This window comes from Miscanthus floridulus, chromosome 2 (genome assembly GCF_019320115.1).
Source record: "Miscanthus floridulus cultivar M001 chromosome 2, ASM1932011v1, whole genome shotgun sequence".
Taxonomy (NCBI): domain Eukaryota; kingdom Viridiplantae; phylum Streptophyta; class Magnoliopsida; order Poales; family Poaceae; genus Miscanthus; species Miscanthus floridulus.
This window is the reverse complement of record NC_089581.1, coordinates 160,693,776-160,703,400: the sequence shown is the minus strand read 5'-3', so window position 1 is coordinate 160,703,400 and position 9,625 is coordinate 160,693,776. Positions and strand designations below refer to the sequence as shown.

General features: G+C 49.9%; 1 pseudogene; it reads left to right on the top strand.

The window, feature by feature from the left end:
* The first annotated feature begins 258 nt into the window (after positions 1-258).
* Positions 259-2,894, top strand: LOC136540350 (protein DETOXIFICATION 48-like; annotated as a pseudogene).
* The last annotated feature ends 6,731 nt before the right edge of the window (positions 2,895-9,625 follow it).

Genomic DNA, 9,625 nt, shown 5'->3' with positions numbered 1-9,625 from the left:
AAAGAATATTATATTAGGCGGTTCTCCCGGACGCCAGGGGACCCTAACACAAACCAACCGGCACGACTCCTGAATACTGATCGCACTCCACTGACCGCCTCACCTCCTATGGAGGAGACCAAAAGGCCGAGAGCACCAACCCAGCGGAGAGAGAGAGGTTACTAAAAGGCTCGCGAGCAAGTTAGTTAAAACGTACTTGTACCTCGCGCCGGGCACCAATCACCGGAGGACAGCGCCTCCCTATCCCTGCGTGCTTATATCTTCTTCGACAGTGGCAGTGGGAGTGGGAGAGAGACGCACACGCGCGGCGGGATCGGCCGGAGTACGCGCAGGCACTTTCCAGCCCCCGAGATCGACCGATCGATCGATCGCTGCTGCCGCCGTCGACCATGTGCAACGCCGCCGGGACCGACGCCTCCATGCCGGCGCCGGGGCCGCCGCTCGGCTCTTTCAAGGCCGCCGCGCACCAGCTCCTCCACCCCGTCGACGGCGACGAAGGCAGCGGCCATGCCCTGCAGCTCTCCAAGGTATACCCGCGCCGCCGCCGCCGTACACGTGTGGCCGTGCACATTCTTCATTCCCTGCGGCTAAGCCTAAGCTGCTGCGAATGAAGATAGCTAGGCCGGTTAGTGAGTGGCACGCACACGCACACGCACAGGCGCGGATACAGTGCGCCAGTGGTCAGCACCTAGCTAGCTGCTGTTTGTGTTGTTTAATGTCTACTGCTACTACTAGTTTACTAGCTTAGCTGGTACTGCCATGTTGCGGTAATAGTAACTGGAAAGAAAAGGAAAGCGCGAGCTGTTGGAAAATAGCAACTCGTCCCGTACCTGTGCTAGCTAGCTGAGCTCTTACATGTTGTGCTGGATGATGGCACCTGCTGCAGGTGGCCGGCGAGGCTCGGGCGATCGGCAGGATGTCGGTGCCGATGGCGGTCACGGGCCTGGTCATGTACTCCCGGGCTCTCATTTCCATGCTCTTCCTGGGCCGCCTGGGCGAGCTGGCGCTGGCCGGCGGCTCCCTGGCGCTGGGCTTCGCCAACATCACCGGCTACTCCGTGCTCTCGGGGCTGGCGCTCGGCATGGAGCCCATCTGCGGCCAGGCCTTCGGCGCGCGCCGCGGCAAGCTGCTGGCGCTGGCGCTGCACCGCACCGTGCTGCTGCTCCTCGCCGTGGCGCTGCCCATCTCCGCGCTGTGGGTCACCTCCACGGGGTGCGTGCTCAAGCTGCTGGGGCAGGACGAGGGCGTGGCGGACGCGGCGCAGACGTTCGCCGCGTACGCGTCGGCCGACCTCGCGGTGCTGGCCGTGCTGCACCCGCTGCGCGTCTACCTCCGGTCGCAGAACCTGACGTTGCCCATCACGGCGTGCTCCCTCTTCTCCCTGCTGCTGCACTGGCCCATCAACTACCTCCTCGTGGTGCGCCTCCAAATGGGCGTCGCCGGGGTGGCGCTCGCCGTGGCGCTCACCGACCTCAACCTGCTCCTGGCGCTCCTCTGCTTCCTCGCCATCTCGGGCGCGCACAGGGACTCGTGGGTGGGACCCACCCTGGACTGCCTCCGCGGCTGGCCGGAGCTGCTCCGCCTGGCGGTGCCCACCGCCACAGCGGTGTGCCTGGAGTGGTGGTGGTACGAGCTCATGATCGTGCTGTCGGGCCTCCTGGCCAACCCGCGCGCCACCGTGGCGTCCATGGGCATCCTCATCCAGGCCACGTCGCTCGTCTACGTGTTCCCATCGTCGCTGGGCCAGGGCGCGTCCACGCGCGTCAGCCAACAGCTGGGCGCGGGCCGCCCCGCGGGGGCGCGCCGCGCCGCGGGCGCCGCCCTCTCCATCGGCGTGGGCGTGGGCCTGGCGGCCGCGGCCTTCATGGTGTCCGTGCGCTCCCACTGGGGCCACATGTTCACGTCGGACGCGGACATCCTCCGCCTCACGGCCGTGGCGCTCCCCATCGCGGGCCTCTGCGAGCTCGGCAACTGCCCGCAGACGGCCGGCTGCGGCGTGCTCCGCGGCAGCGCCCGCCCGGCCAGCGGCGCGCGCATCAACCTCGCGTCCTTCTACCTGGTGGGCATGCCGGTGGGCGTGGCGCTGGCATTCGGCGCCCGCCTGGGCTTCGCCGGCCTGTGGCTCGGCCTCCTGGCGGCGCAGGCAGCGTGCGCCGTCTGGATGGCGCGCGCGGTGGCCGCCACCGACTGGGACGTCGAGGTCGGACGCGCCAAGGAGCTGACCAAAGCCAGCAGCACCAGCAACAACAACCACAGCGAGTGCAACACCAGCACCACCACCTCCTCGGCATCGGCTAGTGTTATAACCACTGTGATCGCCACTAGCAACAGCGCTGCCGGGTGCAAGAAGAACAACGGCTACGTGCCAATCAGCGAGAGCTGCAGCAACGACAGCGAGCTGGAGAAACTGGAGGAGGGCCTCATGACCAGCGACGACATCCCTAGTGCCAGCATCAGCGGTGACACCGATGCCGTGGTTAGGGAGAACCGCGGCAGCGGCAGCAGCGGCAACAGCTGCAATGACAGTGGCGCTGCTGGTACGGCGGCGACGGAGGGAAAGGAGCAGCAGAGGAGGGCCGGGTCGGAGCGGGCCCGCACATCAGTGTGTCGGACGGGGAGCACGATGGTGACAGCCGTGGAGGTGGCGGCCAGGTCTAAGCGCGTGTGATGCGTCGATTAATCCATTTATTAGTATCTTGCTATTGACTTTTAGAACGATCGTGGATTATAAGTTAGAATAGCTCACATCAAATCAGTCTAGCAGTAATAATTCACGATCATTTCAGCCGAAACGAACAGGCTGATCATCTGCCTCCATTTAATCTTCTTGTTTTTGAATTAATTGGGGCGAGGTTTTGCGACAGATTATTAGTACTAGACGATCAGAAAAAAAGATTATATTTTGCCATCTTTCTACATATATAATTTCTTTCTTTTCTATCCTTACTAGGTAGCGTGCCCGTATGTTGCTACGGGATAGCTAACAATTTATACTAAAAACATATGGATCGCACGATAAGATAACAATACTGTAAAAATTAAATATCAATGTTAAAGTTACAGCTAATTCAAAAAGCAAAGTTTATAAATTAACAGTCACGGAGAGCGCGGCTTTACATGCTTACAAGCTGAGAGAGTACCTTATCAGAAGGACACAACTTGCTACGGGTTAATCCCTCAAAAACACAACAAAAATTAGCAGTTAAAAGGAATCACACATCTGGAAAGGTCAACCAGGAACCCTATGTCCAGCGATAAACAGAAACAATCCTCTTGAGAAGCAGTGCCAAGAAATGTACGCAATACTTGAATCCTCATGATAACCTTTGAAAGGGATCGATGTTAGCAGGCATAATACATGTACACACATGTAGTTAGATCGAAGTTAGGTAGGGTTTGGGTGCTCGATTTTGCACAGCAGGAAGGGAAGAGAAGGGATTGGCACACCTGGTGGTGCTCCTTGCAGGACGGGAGGGAGGTGGAAGTGCGACAGGAGCGGAGGATTTGGCAGCACAGCAGGACCGACGAAGGCACGATCTGGATCGGGGGGGGGGGGGGGGGGGGAGGGACGCGCGGGCGCCCTCCCGGCTTCTGCTGCCGCGAGTCTTCGTCACCGGTGAAGGGGCCCGATGAAGATCTAGCGACACAGATTTGGGCGAGCCGGATCAGGGACGCAGATACGGACACCAACATGTATGCTGGTGGTCGGCGAGAACCGGGAGCGATGGCGTGGCGGCGGTCCTCGGTGGCGACGGTCCGGCTCGCTGGTCACGTGGGGGTCGTAGGTCTTGGTGAGGGCGGTCGGTGGAGGGGTGCTGCGGGGACGATTGGAGGAGAGCGGGGAGGAGATCGCATAGGTGGGCGCAGGCGGCGGGGCCGCGGCTAGCTGCGAGCGGGCGTAGGAGCCGGGCGGGCGCGTGCGGCGGCGGCATAGTGAGGGCGACGATGGGGCACGGTGGATGCATAGCCATGCAGATGAATCAGGGAGCGATCCTTCCTTTTCAAATCACGGGAGCGAGGTTTGAGGCTGAATCACAACAGCGGTTTCGTTTTAGCTCTTTAGTATATTGCCCGTGCTAACGCTACGGGCCATATTAAGTCCAAAGTTAATTCTATCAAATTTAAAGTACGTAGCTAATTATGTTTTGTTAAAGCTATTTTCACTGAACTGAGCACTGAAAGTTCATTGTTTTACTAATACGATAAGACATTGCATGAAACTTTTTTGGCATTAACCCCAAACTTGTTGCTATCTTCACAGCAAAAAATGGCATTCAGAGAGTACATGTACCTATGGGAAGGAAGGTCTCACCTCTGATAAAAAAAAATCCAGCCTTCATAGCTCATACATTCTAGAGAGTTGCATATGACAAATTACCTATTCTACAAGGCTAGAAAAACATGTGTAGGCTCTTTGGGTGGTGAGAGAAGAAATCTACTATTCTTCTATTCTCCGGTTCTCCTGCAAATTGGTCTTTGGGTTTGGCTTGAAAGCATGGGCCGGATTAATTACTCCATAATAGGTAGAAATTCACAAGGATCCTTGTAGATAACAAAAATATCTTGTTATCTGAATTATGATCACAGAAGTAACATCCTATGGAGGATGACAAAAATTGAACATGACATGATCTCAGAGATGAACAAAAAAACAGCATGCTGACAGCAGTAGCATACTCAGATATGATCACAACAGCAGTATGCTCATAGGTAGAAATAACAGAGCTTGATAATGATGTTGAGATCTCAATATGTCATTTTGTTATTTCTTTGGTACAGATGAGATCAAACATAAATAAAATTAACATTCAGAAGTTGGATTTACATTTCTTTCACTTTTGGCCTCTCTGCCAGTAAGGTGTAACCAATGGCTAGTGAAAGCCATAGCAATGTTGCGTGGCAAGCCAGTTTAGAATGCTCCTGCTCCAAAAATGGCAAGTCAATTTATTATATGTATGAATGGTAGGTAGCCTTGATTATATCAGCTTGCACTGTGCGTCGGTGACCATTTTTTTATTCAACTGTGAACTAAATTCCCTATAGTAATTTTTTTCTCTGTGTAGATCAAGTTTTTGTGCTCTATGAATTTGTAAATAAGTAGTCAGGCAATCTGGCGCTACTTGATTTTTTAGCACATTCAGAACCAAACAATGACATGACAAATAGGTAGGTATATATGAATTTTTAGAATATTTGCAGAAAAGAAACCGTTCAAGAGGCCAATCCATGATAATTCATACAAACACATGAAAGAAATTGAACACACCTTAAGGGTGCATCCATGGAAGAGGAGAAAACGGTGCAGTCAGTGCAAAGCCACCAATGGAGGTTGATGCCAGTGAAGTCTTGCTTCCTGTCAATGGAGGAAAAGGCACGATGGAATGACACTACTCCCAACAGTGAAGCCACCACAATGGAAGGTAACAACACCACAAAGTTAGTTTAGCAATTTTTTGAAACGGTTAATATCATCAAACCTAGCCATCATCAAAATGGAATCATGCTGCAGCTTATTAACATGGGTAGACTCAAGTACACAATATACCAGATCAGTAATTAGCAAAATATTTCATATTATATAACTCCAAAGCACAGCAGCATACACATCTGTCAAAACTGCAGCTTTTGATGCATTCTTTTTGATAAAGGCAATATCTCACAACTAAAAAAACTAAAGAGTGGACAATTTTTTGGTGCGACAATTACCTTCGGGTTGTCCGTCTGCCGTCTGTGCGAAAAAATTTCAGCATTCCCCGCACCCCCGATGCCTCCCACCCCGCGCTCGACTCTCCCACTCCCTCGATGCCTCCCCTCCTTTGTGTGCTTGCAGGGTACATGACTCAGGCTAAAAAGGTAATTAGAAAAATCATTGTGGAAAATACAGGAAGGCTAAAAAGGTATACATATCATATACTTACACGATAATGATTCTTAATTTTGTCTCCTTTGTGTGCTTGCAGGGTACATGACTCAGGCTTGTACTGAAAAGAAGATGAGCAAGATAAAAGCAATGCTTATCTTTTTAAAATGTAACTACAGAAAAATCAATGCATATCCTTTCAAAATGTAACAACAGAAAACTACAGCCTATTCTCATTTGATAAATCAATGCATATCCTTTCAAAAATTTTGGAGCAGGCACTATTCAAACTCACAAGAGGCAACAAAATATAGCTATTGGATTGCATTCATCTCCAGTTTCAATGTACATTTGGCAGAAAAGAAGCTTGCCGGACACAAAAATTCTAAATGTGTTTCTACAACTAATAACAATGTTACCATTATCTACCATCAAGCAAAACCACATCTTTCATGAATCAAGAATAATGGTAAATTGATCGTAACAACCTAGTGCCTAGTGCTTAAGGGCAACATAAAACAATGGTACTAAAAGTTCACCAGCATCTGCTTCATCACAATTTGCAAAATCATACAGGTATATAGAAATATTACACAATTTTGCGTCAGTACATGACCATAGCCAGCTAGCTTCCGTCGATATTTCACAGGCAAATAAAATCTCTGCATGATGCACTGGAGGAGCATTCATGACTTACTAATGTCATAGAAAGAAAAACACACCCTCTACTGCGCCGTACTACCATCAGAATCGGTCGCATCGACGTCGCAAGTCTTGATCAGGAACCGGCACAACTCCACGTTCCCGTTCACGGAGGCTAGCTAGAGAGGCCAGCAGCGCTTGGTTCCCATCACGCCAACGGTTGCGGCCGTTGCACGCCTTGCTCAGCACCTTCACCAGCTATGCAACCCCACCGACACACAGACGGACCAAAACCCACGTCAGATTGAAACCATGGAAGAAGAGCTCTTTGAATTTCACAATATATTCTTGAATAGGCTCGAGGGTTCCATCATCCATGAAAAAATATAGAACAGGTCATTCTCTTGCATGGACACTTAATATTTTAACTGAAATAATTTTGCACTATGCAACTCAGACTTCTGAGTTTTCTCCTTGAAATAGATAGCAATTAGCAACTATGCATTTTACCTGATACATGTCGTGGATGAGAGCTGAATGGAAAGGATGAGTCCAGCATGTGTCACGGTAGTATGGCGCATTGTCTTATATTGAGCAAATTTACTATCCCTTTAGATCATCATTTAGTGAATATGCTGCCAGTGGCACCACCTACACTCCAAATATTATTCAAAGAACAAATAAGTATTGGTTAGAACTGAAATGCCTTGCTTATAATGTCATATCACACAGTCGACGCAGTAACTAGTAAGAAGCATGATCCATGTAATTTTTGTTGAAATAGGATAGTTCAAGCACAATATAATTTATTTAATAACATAACAACATCTATGGGAATGTGCTTAACGAAAACCACACAAACAATTATGACATATTTTATATGCAATTTATCAAACTTCCAGTGCTCTATTTTTTTCCTAAGCTCAAATTAAGTTGAAAACAAAGCTGCAAATATTATACTTGTTTGCAGTTAGTATTGACATGGCCAACTAACTGTGTCTTAAACAAATAAAATAGAGTTCATGAAACATAACTCTAAGAAGGAGATGGAAGAAAAAAATCAATACCAGGAGGATATCCAGCAGGGCACGGTGAGGTGCTTAAGTGAGAAGAGCCTTCAATCGTGAATCAAAGGTATGGCCTGCATTGCAGTAAGTAGTTTTGTGATCAATTAAAAATACAAGTAGCAGCTCACAACACTACAGGAGTCATAGTTCAAAAATCCATAATGAAACAAAAAGAAAGGAAAAATAAGCAAACTAACCAATACAACAACTAATCCATGGATGCAGAAACCAGGTCCTTGAACAATTCTGGCGATCTCGAACGAAGCATTAAGAATAGATGCCACCCACTCAGGAGTATTAGTCGATGATTCAGGCTCCTGCTTAGTAGTTACACCTGAGACTGTTCATTATATGCTTTGCGGTAGAACCTAAGAAGAGTTATCATACCATATGAAATTATGAACCAATAGACAAACCTAACTGTTATGGGTAATATATCACTATAGCTGTAATTAGTAATACACCGATAGAAATTATGAGCATCACATATCGATGAGACAAAATTACCAGCAATTTTGCTATTATTAAACTGAGCGAAAGGTTCATAGCAACATTACCTGCTTGCCTCTGCCCGTAGATTTACCAAACTATCCAATTGCTTATGCTGGATTAGCAAGTTAGTTCCTCCCTAAACCCTCCATCACTACAGAGCAAATCAACAAAACCAAGACCAACAGTAGCGGCGTTTCCCGTAAAAGGACACGTGGACATATGCACACTTGATAACTTTTGTAACAAAATCGAATTTGGTAGGCTTGATATTAGATCATATAGCTTAAGTTAGGGTTTGGGTCCTCGGCTTCGCACAGAAGGGAGAGCAGGGAAGGGGTGGGCGTACTTGTTGGTGCTCGTCGCCGGCGAAGGGTCCGGCAAAGACATGGCGAAGGGCCCGACGAAAACCTGGGCACCTGGCGTAGGGCTGCCGCGATGGTCTGCGGTCACCACGAGAGAGAGTGCGCAGTGGGCCCTGCGCCCTGGTGGCTGGCGGTGGGCGGCCTCGCGTCCTTGGCCGGCGCTCTTGCCTAATGGGCTGGTGCCTCGTCCGTGGGGGAGAGATGGAGGAGGAGGAGTCGCACGCGTGGGAGGGGAGGCGTCGGGGGAGTGGGAGAGTCGAGCGCGGGGTGGGAGGCATCGGGGTGAGGGGGATGTGGAATTTTTTTTCGCACGACCACGCATCGGAGCGAGGATGTGGGAACGCAGCAGGCAGGACGATGGACCCATGTTAGAATGTTGCACCAAAAAGTATCCATGCTTTGTTCTTTTTAGTTGTAGGAAAATGAGATTACCCCACTACTATAAATATATAATGTGAATGAATGCAGCATGCATATGCATGTAACTCTTGCGAGGCGCTTGTGTAAACTACACTACGACTCCACATGTCAGAGAGATGGCGATATGGGGGTGAAGGTCGTCGTCTCTTATCAGTTGAAATATTCATGATGATAGTTTTGACGAGTAGTGCGCACGTGAACACATCTATGCATGTGTGGCGTAGATGTATGGCACTGTTGCCCTGCCTCCGGCCAGACCAGTTGATGATTCCCCCAGTGGCGCAGTGGGCAGTCAGCAGTGCAAGCGCAGCGCGCGCAGTAGTTTGCCGAGCCGAGGCGAGCACCCTGCCTGCTGTCGCGCTGTTCCCCCAGTGGTTACATACGTTAGGAGCCAATGGGCAATGGGTGCCGGCCCCCATGGCTGCCACCACCACCGCCACTGCTTCCATATTCAACTCATTTGTCCTCCCCCTGTTGTACAAGTGCTTTACGACAAAGTCGCGCGGCAAATGAATGGCCTGATGTTTGACTTATTTGGTTTATAAGCTACGACTGAAAATACTGTTGGCTGGTTTGGTGTGAAAGAAAAATATTATTCGTTGGCTGATAAACCATGGCTTATAAGCTAAATACGACCGAGCGAACAGGCTGATGCCTACAAGCACTTGGGAAAAAGCTACCCTGATGTCTTGCGATTTCGTAAAGGACCATATACATAATGCTAGTATAGCTTTTTTTTTCGTTCGAGTTGCAAAAAGGGAGGCCATGCATGGTGCGCTGCT